The 17971-nt window shown below is 38.9% G+C and overlaps 1 long non-coding RNA gene across 1 annotated transcript; it reads left to right on the top strand.

Annotated features, from left to right (window-relative positions):
* Positions 1–17252, top strand: LOC146381380 (uncharacterized). The gene is made up of 3 exons (XR_014801065.1): positions 1–385; positions 463–635; positions 15012–17252. It is a non-coding gene; the product is annotated as an uncharacterized LOC146381380 (long non-coding RNA).
* The last annotated feature ends 719 nt before the right edge of the window (positions 17253–17971 follow it).

The raw sequence follows: 17971 nt of genomic DNA, 5'->3' as shown, positions 1-17971 counted from the left end.
GGTATCGAAACCCGGTTCTTGTTGAGAACCGGTTCCCACTGTTTCAATTCCTTGGAATTGTTTGCCATTTTTGCAAACGATTCCCTTATCGATTCCAGTCGTCCCGAATGACGTCACCACGTTGCGGAGCGTCATTTACCTGGCAGGAAACACGGTACCTAAGCGGCTCAACCGCTCAAAAGTTTGGTTATACTTTACGAGAACGGATGACAACGGGGCTACTTGCAAAGTAGATATTTCATTTAAGGGAGGAAACACTACGAATATGCAAAAGACACGCGATAACCTTAAATGAATGTCGTGTTTTTAATTCCGCTCCGGACTCGTGAATCTCAACCCAGCAGCAGCGGTAACGTTTGCACGTCCTCTCCCGTCAATGCGGCAGGTAAATAATCAACAACAGTGCATATTATGTTAGCGCGATCTGCCTTATCACAAAACCTGTCATTACTGTGCATTTAGGTGACCATGATGAGAGAAACAGACAGAGTCTGGCTCAGATGCTGGCAGTTCTCGCTGCAGTCTACCGGTAGCGTCTCCTTTCAGGCCAGAATAGACGAATGTCACCGAACAGTGACTAAGTTTGTGGTCAAAGGCTTGCACCTATTTGCCACAGCAGATGCCCCCGATTTTCGGTAAGTGAATGTGTTTAATTGTAGGCAGGGACATTACTGGATATTCTTGTGTAATTGCTACAGAATAATTTATGTTATACTTTGTTATTGCTACAGAAGAATATTTATTTTATTATTTTACATTTACAATTTTTTTTCCTGGGGACCCTGTGACACCCCATTGAAGAGCCGTAGGCTGTGGATCTCTTAAGATCTCACTGTCGGGTTTGTAAGGCCATGTTACTCCTAAATTTCTATCTTGTTCGAAGAGAAGATATAAAACAAAGTTCTAAGCTGTTCGACCTTAGTGTTCTCCTTTTTTAAAAAAGAATCGATAAGAGAATCGATAAAGAATCGAATCGTTAAACAGAATCGAAAATGGAATCAGAATCGTGAAAATCTTATCAATACCCATCCCTATACATAATGCTCTCCTCAGTGCATTACAATATACACAACATGTGGGAGTGAGAGCAGGCTGAAGTGGCAAATTTCCTAAAAGCAATGAGATTATAAAACAACATCTCATCTAATAGCATAACAGGAACTGTGGAAAACATTGTTTCATTAGAAGAAACAAGAGCACCACCAATCAGTAAATATCTGGAGACATTTTTAAAACTGCATGAATGAACTTTAGTGTCCAACTGCAGTGTCAAGCATCATCATTCCAATATATTGCATAAAAACCTATTATGGTTGTTTATCGCTGTCATCATTCTGGTTTGCTTTAGATGAACGTTATCATATAGGCTGCAGGCAAAGCTGTCTGTCATCACGTCCACTGGGTCCTGTGGGTTGTAGGCTGATGCCTCCGGATCAGCTTTGTTTTGGTGCTACTGTGGATGTTGGTCGGAGTGGGATGTGGGAGGCTGCAGCCATGTCAACACCTCAGACTCTTTTTGTTTTGTTTTTGTGTTTTGGCAGGGCATGTTATTCTGCTGGGGTGCTTCTGCTTTCTTGTTAAGCCACAGAAGCATAGTGCATGTCAAAGTAAGCCAGGGCCCAACTATGAACTAAACAAGTGGCGTGCACATTAGTGACATTTCATAGATGGGCAAATTACAGTGATGTGGCACTCCTCAGTGATAACACAAATTAAGATTTTCATACTTGTAATTAAAGACATTATTGAGTGTCTGTTAAACGGGGTGTAGAAAAAGAGTAAATAAGCACAAGAGCACGCTCTTGACTCGAAATTAATTGCTTCATGAATGAGTGACAGCATTAATTGTACCTGCATTTCCTTTTGTTGTGCTGTTGCAGAGCTTTGTTAGTGTGGCTTTTGCTGACTGACACAACTGGATGAAAGGAGCTACCATTACTGTAACAGGGCTGCAGGCACAAATACTCGAGACTTTGCTGCGAAAAATGCACGGATATTTAGAATGAGTGAAACAAAGCAGAATCACAGCGGTGGTCTAATGTCAGACATGAGAGGGATATAGCCATAGGCAAGCTGGCATTTGCAACATCTGAGGCAGATAAGCTGTAAGACTATGCACAAAAGACAAGTGGGAAAGGCAGACAGTTCAAGTCTGATGAACAAAAATCTGAGCTGTCGAACATAATTTTTCATATTATTCTATTATTCTGTCCTGTTATTATTATAATAAAGTATTATAAAGCCTGTGTACAGTATTCTGTACACCACATACTATTGATCAAAATTTGATCGTAAACTTTTTTTTTTTTTTTTTTTTTTTTTTACAAAAAGGGAAAACAAGACACCATAAAAACACATAATCATTTACTGACACAGGCACAGTTTAATTACAGACTTTTGGTAATAACTGCTACAGTTCATTTCATGATAGTATTCCCTGATAAAAACATTTTTTAAAAAAGCTTTGTGTCTTTATTTCTTTTAATTTCATTTCATTTCTAATGTCTTATTAGTCAAACATATGCAAAACCTAAAAGTTTGCAGTGTGTTTAAGAGGATGTGGCAAAATATTATCATGAGAGAGAGTGGAGAAGACAACAGGTGGGATGGAAATATTAATTTGTGATACGTTATCATTATTCTTTTTTACTGGGTTTATAACAGCCACAAATATGCCACAGTTCAGTAAAAAGTCATTAGATATATTCACCCCTTGCAGTACTGTCATCATTAGGCACATTCTTTAAGAAGTGTATTGCTAGGTCTATACTTGTAGACCTCGCCGACTCAGAGACTTATTCCCGTGAACAAAGCAAGATGAACAGAGATCAATCAGTTTTAACTTGCGCAAGGGGAGCCCAGTCAGAATCTCAGAGCTGTGTGCTCTGCACTGAACCTCAGAGGACTCCAACTCTGGCTCCCTCTCGCAGTTCTTTTATTAACTCACTGTTTATACAAATATCTCATTAATCGTGCGACAGATAAAACACTCACATGTAAACATGTGTCATGTGTGTCTGCAACGGTGAACATGTGATGTGTGTGTCTATCAGCATGTGATGTGTGTGTGTATGTGTAGAAAACAGAGGTGGGCATTCGTGCTAAAGATCTAATCATCTTGCACAAGGACAATCGTATTGATCCAAAATTCTCTAACATGTATTTTATTCCACATGGTTACAGGGCAGCACGGTGGCATGGTGGTTAGCACTGTTGCCGCACAGCAAGAAGGTCCTGAGTTCAATTTCACCATCAGGCCAGGGTCTTTCTGTGTGGAGTTTGCATGTTCTCCCCATGTTTGCGTGGGTTCTCCCTGGGTACTCCGGCTTCCTTCCACTGTCCAAAGACATGCAGTTTGTGGGGATAGGTTAATTGATTAATCCAAATTGCCCATACGTGTGAATGTGAGCGCGAATGGTTGTCTATCTCTGTGTGACCTATCCAGGGTGTACCCCGCCTCTCACCCTATGACAGCTGGGATACACTTCAGCGCCCCTCGTGACCCTGAAAACGATAAGCAGAAGCGAATGGATTCACTTATTCACTTCACTTCAACGTTAACTACACACACAACTATGGGCACTTTATTACATGGAATCCACATGGTGCTGGCTCCAGAGAGAAGAGGTTAAGAGACATTTAACCAGCTTAAAAAACTACAGGCAGATGTTGTCTTACTACAAGATACTCATAGACCTGCCACAGCTACAGCTGAACTTTAAACACCCGCGTTTCCTAACTACTATTAATACATAAAAGTGTTAATTTCACAGTACTTAACACAGTTATACACCCAGAGGGTAGCTTTCTAAAGAAATATCTTTAGTCATGTCATGTATATAACCCAAATGTTGATGACAACTCATTCTACCACGATGTTATTTTATTACAGAACAGGATCAATACAACAGGAACTCACTGCAATTGTCAGTCCACAAATATAGTTAAGCAGTACATCTGGATTATTTCCTAGTCAGCAGTTCACTGCTGAGTGACATTTCAGACACTGAGATGCACCCTATAGCTGTTAAAGATTATGGTCTTGTGTCTTTAGCTCTAGGAAATAAGAAGGTCATTACGCCAAGTAAAAACTGGAGACTTTAGTAAATATTTGTTAAAAGAATGGACTTTATATTTAGACTATAATATATATTTAGCCTGGAACATCAGCATCTGCTCTCTGAGAGCCAGGGAAAGCTGTGAAATAAGAAGGTAATTCCACAAATAATTTCAGTCTCATCACGTAAGAAAAAAAGAAAAACAAAACGTATTCAGGAATTAGAGGAAACCATTAAATCCTTAGCCTATGGCTCCTTGCTGGAATGCTGAGCAAAATACATAAAGCAAAACTAGATTAACTGAATTATTGATTTAAAAAAAATGTATTCTTAGTACAAAGACTTCGCTTGCAAAATCTTGAACACAGTAACAAATCAGGTTGATTTCTAACTAACCAGTTAAAAATAAATAAAGAAGAAACAACTACATGTCCTGTTAAAGACTTAAGTGGGAATACAGTATATGATCCTCAAAGAATGCAGAACACTTTCTGGGACTTTTACAAACCTTTATATTCATTTTAAATAAGCCTATTTAAAGATAAAAGTTTTTTTGATAGCATAACCCTTTCAAAATGATCAAAAAAATGTCATCTATTCTTATCCTTCTTTTATATGGTCTATATGTTTGACATGTTTATTATTTCTATTTCTAATAGTGTTCTTATTGCTTTGTGTTGAAAGGCACCAAAATGCATTTATTAGACTAAATTAATCAAAAAACACTCCCAAAGAAAAACTTCAAACGACCTTCAGAAAGCCTGGAGAACTGTTGCTCAAGACGACAGTCAAAATTCCAAGAAAGTCAAGCTCTTTGGAAGCAAAATATAAAGAAATGAGTCATTGCTCAAGACCTTTGCAGAGTGCTGTATGTCAGTGATGCCAAATGTGTTCCTGGGAATTATCACAAAGGTGGTTTTGAGTCCTCTGACAGATACTTATATGTCTGCCTGTGGAAAGATTTAATGTCAGAAGCATCCAAGATACCCACACGGCTTTGACAGGTGTGCAGTTAAGATCAAAATAACGGTCAAAGAGGGATGTGGTCTGAGTCATAACTACTGAGAACCTATAAAGTAATGTAGTAATGACTTGAGTTATAGTGCATTTGATTGTCATGGGTATTGTAAGGGGAAATATAAGATACTATACTCTCTCATGTTACATTAGATTGTTAAAAAAAAAAACAGAGAAGTGAATAATGTAAAAGAGACGAGAAACAGGCAAGTCTCCAACCTGTCTGTTACATGACCCATATTTGTGTTTCTTTTTTTTAGCTGTTACATTATTGAAGTTCAATTTTATATCTTTAATATAGATGCTTGTTTTTGCCATGGTTTGTAATTTTGCATGGATTTGAGTTGTAGGTATGTGTGGAAATGTATGAAAATATATATATAATGGGACGAGCACTCAAAGAAGACTGATAAAGAGTTGGGAATGCACTTGTTACTAAGTGTTACTAACGTCTCTGAGCTCACCAGCAGGGTTGTCACAGGGGATTAGGAAGACCAGGGATTACCAGCAGAATGGCAAGATGGGATCTGTGCATTTTATCAGAATTGCCATTAATCCTGAGCTAAAACCGTCCACATCTCTGTGTGACACAGACGCAGACATCAATATTCCCTATAAAAACACCTACACACTCACACGTTTGATGTATTGACAGAGACCACACAGTCTGATATTTCCTATGGTGAATGTTGTGCATTTGTGATTTAGAAAGCAATCCTTTTTCTCACTTATAGCAACAAGCAAACAACAGGTGTGCTTTCAGGTTGAGAGAAGAAGAAAAGAGGTGTGGGGATATTTAAAAAGGCAAAGATGAAAACGAGAGGTGATAATAACATTTATGTGTAAAACATCTGTTTCTTCTGCACCTGTAAAATGATGTCACTGGATTTATTCTTTTTTTAGTTTTATCAACTAAAGAATCTATTAGTGTTCATGGACTATTATTATAATTATTAGTAGCAGTATTGTATTAGTGTTGAAAAGGATCTATTAAGTCTTGGAGTCAGCTGTGGGTCAGTTCTGCCTGATGGGTGTCATAATGCTCATAAGCATTCATCATGTGAAACTGATATAATTAAATGTGGTGTACACAACATAAATCTATGCAACAGCTATAGTCATGTGTAAAGAAAACAAAAAAAACCCCAAATGAAACCTATTAAAATGGGAGCGAAGGATTAGTGTCTCCTACCAGTTTACAATTCCCAGAGATGCTCTTATAAAGGCTGGAATTCTTACCTACTGTAAACTAGGAGAACAATCGCATTTAATCAAGGGTCAGTGTCCACAAGTGCTCATGCCGTAGCCTTAGTTTCATTGCACGCTTAGTAAAACCTCTGTTTTGCTGATGCTATGCTTTGGGTAAATTTAATATTGTATTAATAGATTTTCTTGGATGCTTTTGAAGCAGCGATATCTTTAGATATCTAAACTCCTGGGGGAAATTTTTGCTAAACACTTGGCTAGTTGGCATTTCATCTGTCTTTGCAACAAAATGAATAGTCCCACATGCCATAAATCATAATGTGGGAGAAATGAGAGTTAGCCACAACAAAGGTTGCAAAGACAAGCCCAGCAGCTTCCATTTTCATCCAAAATCTGAACTCACAGGACAGAAAACAGAGTGAAATAAATACAAAGTTCCCAAAAAAGGACATGAATGATATTCTCCTGACAAATAAACCCTTGATTTATGCCACCATAACTGCTGCTACCTCCTTTTATAGATATGCTGCTCTTTACATCCTTTACTGCCATTCTCCATTTGACCCCCACCCCCTTTATCTTCCCCTGCTCCCTCTCTCATTCCCTCTTTTCCTTGCTATATGCATGTGGGAGATGCTGCGTTTTATTTACCTCGACAGTTGGATGTTGGAACTCAGAAACGCTCCCCAACTGGGCACGTTCCAAGTCGGAAAAGCAAGGAAAACTTTGTTCCTTAGCAAGATAGAGCCATTCATGCATCACCTGGTACCTGTTTTTTCTGCACTTCAGAACACTGTTGCATGTTCATGGGTAGACTCTGGTCAGTATGCTGTGTGTGGCGCATTTAGCCAGTGACAGCGCAAATTACAAATTTTAAAGTTTCACTGCTGTTTATGTGTACTGCCCTTATCTTGAATTGTGACGTTGGGGTTGGTGGGGCTGCTCCGACTTGCCAAGTCTGATTCGCCACACTTAAGATAGTGTTCCAAAGTCAAAGTCAGATTTATGTATATAACACCCTTAAATTGCTTCCTTTAAAAGCAGTTCGATGTGCTTTACAAAGACAGAAAGAGAAAAGCATTAGAACAAACAAAACAAAAATACAATAATTACAATAAAATTCATATTTCATGGAAAAGCTACAGAAAATAAAAAAGTTTTTAATCCTGATTTAAAATAATTACTAAGCAACAATTTCAAAATTGGTGAAAAATAATATTTTCCTGGAGTTGGCCAGGACCCTAACAGCAGCATTTTGAATAAGCTGCAACTGATTAATATTTTTTTTTATTAAGATCAGTAAAAACTCTAAACTATTACAATAATCTAACCTACTGAAAAACACATGTGTAAGATTTTCACTATCTTTCTTTACCACATGACCCTTAGTTCTTGCAATACTTTTAAGATGGTAATAGGCTGATTTAGTAATGGTCTTTATATGGCTAACCATATTTTTAACTTGATCTGTAGTTTTGAGATTCATTAACTAAATTTGGGAAATAACTTCAAGCCTTGCATTTTTGTGGCCAAAACTATTACTAAAACTTTTACTGCTGTTTTCTCAGCATTGAGCTGATGAAAATTCTGGTTCATCCATACTCTAATTTGTTAAATACATCAACCTAGTTAGTCTAAAAGACTAGAGTTATAAGGTGACACTGAAATATACTGCTGAGTATCATCAGCATAACTACGGTACAAGATATTATAATGCTCCATAATCTGAGCTAAAGGAAGTATATAAATATTAAACAGAGGTGTTCAAGAGCAGAACTCTAGAGGACACCACACGAAACCTTTCTTTGGTCAGAATTATACTGTCGTTGCAGAGTGATACAAAATAATCTCGATTTGTCAAATCAGAATCAGAATCAGAATACTTTATTAATCCCGAAGGAAATTAGGGTTACAGCAGGCAGCACGCTAATGGCGCATGCGCACTTACAAAGGAACCTTCTGACCAACTTTACACAAACATCACATTGGGGAGACATGTCAGAAAGGTAGGCTGATAGGAAAAAAAACAACGCAAATACATAACATGAGGTAAGAGGAGGAGAAAAAAAACTCCACTCAGACTGAGCTCCTAGTGGGAGAACAGTTTGATAACAGAAAAAACACCTCAGCACAAAAAGCACATGACTATCAATACACCATAGAAAGACAAGACAAGCAACAGGGGCGGGTAAAGGGTAAGAGAGAGCCGGTGTAGACAGCACATCCGGTCCTGCAGCATGTCTGCGCTGGTCCAGTCGACTGCCATCTTCCCCAGTAGGGCACAAGCATCGAAGGCGTTTGGAAAGGGAGGGGGGATCAGTGTGTGCATATCAGTGTATGTGTGTGTGTGTGTGTGTGTGTGTCCAGAGTTCAGCTGAGACAGTGTCCTTCGCCCCGCCAGGCTAAGTAAACAGTCTTCCAGCCAACCCAGGTGGCCTTGCATGGAATGGGGGGAACAGTCTAAACACAGTCGTTATCAGGGTGTTTTGTTCAGCTCCAGCCTTGAGGCCGCAGCTGGCGCCAAAGGGGTCTCCGCATGAAGTGATGATGGTTTTTACTTTAGTGCGAACAACTCATAAGATTTAAATAAGATTTAAACCAAATAAGCACAGTTCCTGAGAGGCCCACCCATTGCTCTAACCTGTTAAGCAGTATGTTAAGATCAACCATATCAAGTGACAATTCCGACTGGGAATTCAGAAAGTCTGACTTTTGATTCAAATACAATGCACCAAGAGTGGCAAGTTTCCCCGCTTTAGTGTGGTCTTCCTGGGGGTGTGGCTTTCAATTAGCTGCTAACAGTGTTTCACCTGTTCTCTGTTCCCTCATCAGCTGCAGTGTATTGAAGGACTTGTTCTCCCCTCTATTCTGTGCGAGATTGTACAGCTTCAGTAAATTAGGCTCATCTTGCTTTTTGGTTCTTGTTTACCTTATGTCCTCAATTTGGAGTCTCCATTGCTTCTCTTGGTTTCCTTTCAATGTGTTGGACAGTTTTCCTTGGCCTGCTCAGACAAACTGAGTTTCTAGATCCAAACTATCACTCCGAGGAGGACTTGAAATGCTCACTTATCTGCCCTCCACTCTGCTGTCTTTTAGTAAGAAATTCTTCAACTTGTGTCAGTTGTTCTGTGTCTGCATTTGAGTCTACCTGTTTTAATTAAATATGACAAAAGGAGACTTTGTAAATATCTTTGCAACTGCAGCAGCAGCTGACAGAACGACAGGATGTGAATAGAGGAGGAAAATGCCTGTGCGTCTACCTTAACCTCCTCTCAGTCTTTTAACAACAGAATAACAGCAGATTAAAGATCTTTCTATGGTATCCCACCCCATTTTCACATCCACATAACTACCTGTGAGGTCCCAGACATCTGAACCTCACTAAAATATTTTTCAAAACAAGACAGTAAAAAATGAGTGTTGCTAGATGGCTTTTATGGAATTCCACAAAATTGTTGCCACCCTACAGTGATTCAGATTAGTTTGTGTTTCAGGGATTAGGTTGATGCAGAACTCATGAGCAATGGTTTAGGCACAAGAACTGAATATTAATTGATAATCATAATTTAGGGAAAAATTATGATTTTGCTTCAGGTCCAGATTTAGGAAAAAAAAAATCTGGACCGCCCACTAAACCTTGGTTATGGCTTACTCTCACCCAATAATTATTACAGTAAATTGGACAAGCAAATAAGAAAATGGACGGTTTCATAAAATAATAATATAAACCATCTTAGCACAACATAAATATATGCTGGTAGTGCATTGCAAAAATTAAGACCACTGCTGAAATATGTGAGAAGAGCTCATAATTTGCTGAACTACTTAAACTTACAAGTGTCTTTCACATGAGGGCTGGTAACAAAAAACAAAAACAAACAAAAAAAAAGCCCCAAAACGTACTTTTAATAGTTCCTAAGTGGTCAGTACATTTCAGACGCTTATCAGCCATTTGATAACAGTAAAATGAAGCAGAGGCAGTGACGGAAATGTCATTTTATAGCATTTCCCATCTTTGGATCATGCTGCTCCTAAGTTGTTTGCGGAATAAAACACGTGTTTTTGCCACAAAAGTACAAGAAGCAATAATTATTCTTATGACTGGACACACAATACAGCTGAACAATGCCATGTTTTTGCACAACAGTGAAATTATTGGTGCTGAGAAAATTATAGTTTGCTCGGCGTCTGTGGTTTGGAATTATCTCAGAAAGATGGTTACATTATCTTGCAATCAAATGACTGAAGCAGAACAAGTGGACAAAAGCTTTTTATCTTAAATAAAAAACACATCAGGATAGGCAGAGCAGGAGTGATGCCTGAGAATAAGTTAGGAAACTGAGGGTTTAGTTGGTTAAAGAGTGTAGATTGTGCGTGATAATGATTTTAAGAAAATTGCAGTATTGATGGTTGACTGTTTATAAAGTAATTTTCTCCTTTGTCAGAGATGTGTAGGTGGGTAGACTATTACACAGCTTTCAGCTGTTTGTGTACTTATATTACCACCTTTTGTTGAAACACTAATGAGGTACTGACTTGAAGGATGGCAGTGAATGAAACAGCTGACACTGCTTAATCACTACATGATGGCTGTGTGTCTTCATCTAATGGTGTTACCAGAAAAAAAGCATCTGCCCACCCTCTGTACTCCTCACAAACAGGGCAAATAAAAGGAAGATTACTTTAAAATGGTGTATTACAGATTAAAATGGAACAGTGGGTGAAGAGATTTCATGCAGCTGGCTGTTGAGATGAAGGGAAACTAACAAGTGGTACCTTGGACTCTTTCTCTGCATGTATGTGTGTATGAAAAGAAGAGATTAGGTGAGAGGGACTGAATGAGCTAAAGGAAAAAAAATAATCTCCAGGTTTTAGAAAAGAGTGGGCGACTAAATTTACGAACACAGATGAACAGGAAAGTAAAAACTGATTTTCAGTGAGGTTAAAGGCAAAAACTGATAATATGTTAAAGGGCACGCAGATTTTGCCAAAAGAGGCTTACCCGATAAGCCTTCCTGTCCTAGGTGACCCCTAAAGTAAAGCATTCTGGAGCAGAAAACATTGTGGCTAGTCGACATAATAGAATATGTTTATAATAAATTCACACTTTGTCATAGTCCCGTCCTGCTGTGCTGGCTCACAACATTGTATATCTCTTTCCTGTCAGGGTGTGTGTGTCTGTGCGTGTCTGTTCATTAACCTTGCATTTCAGGGGGCAGGTTCAGTACCTTGGTTCCCACCTTCTGGTTCTATGCAACAAGAGGGAATCATCTCACCTGTTTGTAATCACCCGTCACTATGTGCTGCTTAAGATGGAGAAATTGTTTCAGTTCCAGTTGTTGAACTAACCCTGTGGTGTTGGTGAAAGGCTGACTCCTCATGTTCAGCAGTTTAGCCCTTGTGTTTGCTTCCTGTGCTCTTTGCTCACCCATCTCTCTGGTGTGGAAAAAAAAGAGATAATCTGCAGAGAATCCTGTGGAGAAAAGGAAACAGTGAACTTACCTGCTTCGCCCGGCCTTGAACCTCACTGCATGAAAGCTTCTCCATTGGATGTTTGAACTGTTTTGTTGCACGTAAACCTGTGAACGTTTACTCTACAGTCCCCTATTTGAGTCAACCTTTGACTATCAGTTGTGACAACTTCAGGGACTCTTTACTAAAACATTTGACAATAAATAAAAGAGAATATACAGTTGTGGTCAGACATACATCTTTAACGAATTTAAAAACCAAGAATTAGATTTTGAATTTATTTAGGATTTCTCTAAACCACACAGGGATCAAAATTATGCATACAGGCTCAAATATACACATACACCCCCACTAATATTTGGTTAAATGTCCCTTAGCAATATGCATTTTCTCCAGACTCTTGTGGTAGCCATTAATAACCTTCTGGCATAATTCTGGCTGCTATTTGATTGCATGCCTGTCATGGACCTGGCTTTAAAGCGCAGTCCACAAATATTCAATAGAGCTGAGATCCGTGCTTTGGGGATGCCACTCCAGAAGTTTGATGTTAGCCTCCTTTATCCATCCCAAAACCAGTTTTGATGTGTTTATGATCATTGTCCTGCTGGAACACCCAGTTCTGTGTGAAGTTTTAACTATCTAATTGTTGATTTAAGATAAAATTGAAGAATTTGGAGGTAGTTCTTCTTCTTCACCATTATTCCATCCACACAGCTACAACGCCATGCTTGACAGTTGGTACAATGTTCTTAGATATGCAAGCCTCATCCTTACTCCTCCAACCATATGTCTTGTCATTGTGGTCAAATAGCTCAGTCTTTGTCTCGTCTGACCATGAAACTTTTGTCCAGAAGCCATTTGTCTTGTAAGCAGCCACAAATTTCAGTTTGAGTTTGAAGATATCACTTTTGAAGGACCTTCTTTTTTGGTTGATACTCTCTCAGTCCAAAACGATGTAAAACTTCCTTCACTGTGGACAATGACAGTGATGTCCCAGCAGTTTTCAGTTTATGACAGGCTTGAATTTTAGTGGTTCCTGATCATCCTAACCAGTTTCCTCTCATTGGTGACAGTTTAGGTCAATCAATCACACCATGGCGACATGGTGACACATCTGTATAATGTGCATTTTTGACCTCAACATCTGCAGTTGTTTAGAAATGACACCAAAAAAACCATCCTAACTTGTGCAAATCTACAGTTCTCCTTATTAGATCTTTAATGAATTTTTTGGACTTTCTCGATGTTCTGAATGTTGGTCAGTCCAATGACTACTGTCAAATAAATCCTTTTTATGCTGGCAAACAAAAACTACTGGTTGTATTCAATCATGAGCACATCAACAAGAGGTTAATTGACCTGTAAGATACTGTGAGACACTGTAAAACCTTCATCACAACACCAAAATTACTATTACATTAATTTACATGACACGTGTCTGTAAACATTCGACCACCAAAGTAAATGAGCTCTATAGCTAGGATAATTTGGGCTATTTTTTGGCCAAATAACTTTCAGGGGATTTTAAAGGACATATAACAAACAATATGAGAATTTTAATTAATTCCAAATTTAAAGCTGAACTAAAAGGCCACTGGATCTAGCTTCTTAGGTACTGGACAGATAAAAGAAGGACTGATCTTCTCATCTAACTCTCAGCAAGAAAATTGGTGTGTTTTCCAACTTGGTCCATTATTTCTTTAATCACTCATTTAAAAGCTCGCTTTCCAATACTGACAGGCACGTGGTATGCAATGCCTTTTGTGTTCTTATAGGATCAGACAGCATTTCCTTGTGGGGTAAACGGACTGCTGACTTTATTTACATAAACAGATGAGTCAACTAAAAATGCCAAGGGTAAAATGTGGTTTTTGGCGTGATATCAACATTATCTAGGGCTCTAATGTAAACATATCACACTGAGGGTATTAAATGGGGTTTACAAGCATCCACGCTGGAATCCTTATGTCGTCAAAAATCTTTTAGGCATCTTAATCCAAATAAAAATTGACCGTTATATGTGACATGCACACACACACACGCAAGCGCACATAGTCTCGATGGTGTCCTGCTGCTCATCCAATTATGATTGTGCCATGGGGGATAGGGATAAGGGCAAATAAGCTGGTCAGCATAGATGAGTGGAAGATGGAAGTAGTAAGAAGGGGAGATAAATGTCACTTGAGGAATAAGAACTGGCCAGCATGTTCTGGACTGAAAGATCCAACATAGTCAGTCATTAAGAAATAGCTAGAACTTTTTTAGTGCACCAAACTGCCTCCAGTGCCTTAAAGTGATGCTGTCACCCTTTGGAGGTGCCAGTACAGTTTTAAAACAGTCCAAAAGTAGAATTAGCACTTGGCATTTGTGTGAATCCATCAAGCAATTAAGATGCAGTTTACATTGTGAATGTCAAATATCAGCACTGTAGCTTCAATATCTAAACAAATATGACATATGATAATAATTTAACCTTCTGTTCTTGTCACATGGTTATGGCTAAAACGAAGGGGGTCACAGTGATCAGCTAATGTTTGAGTTCAAATGAACATTTGTACTGGATGGATGGATGAGCTCTATCGCCTCTGTCGTGTGGAGTGCTATGGGTTGTTCTTGATGTGTAGCAGTTTGCTCAGTGACCTCCTGTCCCTCACTGACTCAAATGCCTCCAGATTCTGGCCAGTGATGGTTACAGCCTTGTGGATTAATTTGTAGATTCTACAGGGACTAGAAAGACAGAGCATATTTCTCCTTTTTTGGCTTCCCTTCATTGGCTTCCTGTTAAATCCAGAATTGAATTCAAAATCCTGCTCCTCACATACAAGGTCTTAAATAATCAGGCCCCATCTTATCTTAATGACCTTGTAGTATCATATCACCCTATTAGAGCACTTCGCTCTCGCTCTGCAGGCCTACTTGTTGTTCCTAGAGTATTTAAAAGTAGAATGGGAGGGAGAGCCTTCAGTTTTCAGGCCCCTCTTCTGTGGAACCAGTTTCCAGTTTGGATTCGGGAGACAGACACTATCTCTACTTTTAAGATTAGGCTTAAAACTTTCCTTTTTGCTAAAGCATATAGTTAGGGCTGGACCAGGTGACCCTGAATCCTCCCTTAGTTATGCTGCAATAGATGTAGGCTGCCGGGGATTCCCATGATGCATTGAGTTTTTCCTTTCCAGTCACCTTTCTCACTCACTATGTGTTAATAGACCTCTCTGCATTGAATCATATCTGTTATTAATCTCTGTCTCTCTTCCACAGCATGTCTTTATCCTGTTTTCCTTCTCTCACCCCAACTGGTCGCAGCAGATGGCCCCGCCCCTCCCTGAGCCTGGTTCTGCCGGAGGTTTCTTCCTGTTAAAAGGGAGTTTTTCCTTCCCACTGTCGCCAAAGTGCTTGCTCATAGGGGGTCATATGATTGTTGGGTTTTTCTCTGTATCTATGAAGCGCCTTGAGGCGACTTTTGTTGTGATTTGGCGCTATATAAATAAAATTGAATTGAATTGAATTGAATTCTGCTGGCATCTCTTTCACTGATGCTCGATACAACAGACTTGTACCTTCCAACATCTTGCTGCACACACCAAAGGATCTGAGCTTCCTCAGAAAGTAGAGTCTGCTAATCACTTTTTTGTACACAGCATCTCTGTTGGTCCTTTAGTCCAATCTGTTATGCAGTTGAACCTCCAGTTACCTGTAGCTGTCTAATGTTTGTAACATCTAACTTATGATGTTTAGTCACATTTTTTTCTTCCAGAAGTCAACCATCATCTCTTTTGCAATGTTATCAGAGAGGTGGGTGGGTTATTCACTGTTATAGTGCAAATCAGGACTGCCCCCTGTGGTGCTGCAGGATTACTAACCACTCCTTCAGACAGCAGGCCCCTCCAGCCGTACAAATTGAAGCCTCTCTGACAGACAGGCAGCAATCCACATGATAGTAGAAGTTAAGAGTACACAAATGGGACCAAAGATAATAAAAACTACTGAAGCCTGGTGCCTTTAGAAATGTCACTCATGTCCGCCGTTCTGCCAGACATAATTTTACATCTGCAGACTCACAGAGCGAACACAATATCTATTGTGTTCATAATCACAGAATAAATTTACAATTGTAAGATAGGGAGCAGAGCTACAAGAGACAGCCACTTCCTATTTATTTCCTTTGAGAAGAAGAGATGTTAAAGAGTATGACAAAAATGAAAAGCAGGCTGCATGAAGAGCAGAGTTCAATTCATTGAACTGTGGACCAGAAGAGAAGGAGAAAATTGGAGTAATAAATTATCACACTTGATATTCATCATCTATTTCTGTACAATGCATGTGTAAATGTGAAGTGCAGTATTTTCAATGTAAAATGTTAATTTTCTTGACCATTTTTAATTCAATGAGAATTAACTTGATTCTATAATGAGCGTCAAGTGTCCATGCCAGGAACTGCAGTTTTTGGCGCTTGCTCACAGGCATCATTTTCATAACGGAAGCTGCAACTTAGTGACCCATTGCCTATTTTTTTTCTGACCCCCATCCTCTTTGTTTGAAGACATTAGAAAAATTCTTTGCAGATATATTTTGTTTGACAGGAGAAACTAATTTAAATTCTAGCAATCAAAAGTATTCGGTTATGGAGAAATCATACATTGTTTATCCATTTTTATGGCTCCCCAGCTGCTCATCTGTGTTTTTTCTAGAAATAATTACTGTAGTTAAAAATATTGGCAGCGTAAAGTAGACTCAATTTGATCTCCCCTGACTTGTTTCCTAAGTTAGCCAATTTTAACGATAAAATAAGATTTCTTTGCATGCCAAATTTTAGTTGATGGCTTCATAATATTAATAGTAACATCTCTGGCTGTTGGGGCAATGTGAATGACAGGAAACAGCAAACCCACTTGTTCTGCGGGGATGAAGTGCAGACATGTAAGATGTTGGAGAATGCCTGGTAATGGACAGGATGTGAGTTTGAAGATGGTGAGAAATGGGGAGGATTTTTGTTACATGAAAAAAGTGTTAAGAATCAGAGAGATTTAGAAAAGATTTAGAATGACTTAGAGGGCAAGGAGTGTGTGAAGAGCAAGTGAAACAGATTGCCGGAGTCACGAATGACAATAAGCCATACAGAGGTAAGATATTGATTAGCTGTCCTCTTTGATGTCAGTGTTTTCCATTAAAATAAATGTCGATAAAATGTCTGGATTGTGGTGATGTGGTGGAAAACAGATAAAAGCAGGATTGATGGAACAACAGAGATCAGTCAAAAATAGAAAACAGTACAGGAGTGAATGGTTCTGATACGTTAAGGGTTTAACATCCAACTAGCGGCTCTCAATAGAAGAGTGCAATAGATCATGCACACATGCAGAGAGAGGACTGACTGTGTTGCTGTGACCGAGGGCTGAAGTCAAAAGCAGCAGTTGTGATGATAATAATCGCAGTGATTGCTACTTGTTCGCATAATCTCCCAGGCTTTATTCAAATGTCTTTCCCCCCAAGCCAACTGCATGGCCTCCATTAAATCTCATCAATATCTCTCGCTCTCTCAATAGGGATAGCTGAAAAGAAAAAAAGAAAAAAACAATGCACTGGAATCACAGATGGACTGCAGAAAATGTCATCAAAACCCCTGAAAGGCAGATTTGACTTTTATTTTGTAAAATAAATAAATAAATGTCCAGTGTATGTGTGTATGTGTCAGTGTGTTTGCTATCATTGTGAGGACTGGTTTGGGGTTTAGAGCTTAGGGTTGCGGACATTGATGCAAATCCTTGCTTTCTAACATCAAAGGATGTTTGAGGGTTAGGTTTTTGTTTAATGATTGAGGTACTTCATAATTAGATTAGGGTTTTATTGAGGAACTCTTTGTAAATTAAGAGCGATATAGAAATGTATGTGCAACATTATTTGCTTATGTTGTGAGAACTAGCAGCAATTTGTTGTTGTGAACACATGCTGGCAGATTATCTAAGAAGATGAAGCTGATATACACTCACCAGCTATTTTATTAGGTACAACTCTTCTACTGCTTGTTACTACAAGCATCTAATCAAGCATTCACATGGCATCAACTCAGTGCATTTAGGTATGAATGAGGATGAAAGGTGATGTTGAACATGGCGTGCTTGTTGGAGTTAATTGAGTTACTGTTACCTTCCTATTTGCTTAATGCAGCCTGGCCATTTTCCTCCAACCTCTGGCATCAACAAAGCATTTCTGCCAAGAAA

Source organism: Perissodus microlepis, chromosome 8 (assembly GCF_051167445.1).
Source record: "Perissodus microlepis isolate ML-2025 ecotype Zambia chromosome 8, ASM5116744v1, whole genome shotgun sequence".
Classification (NCBI taxonomy): Eukaryota; Metazoa; Chordata; class Actinopteri; order Cichliformes; family Cichlidae; genus Perissodus; species Perissodus microlepis.
This window is presented reverse-complemented; position numbering and strand designations above follow the sequence as displayed.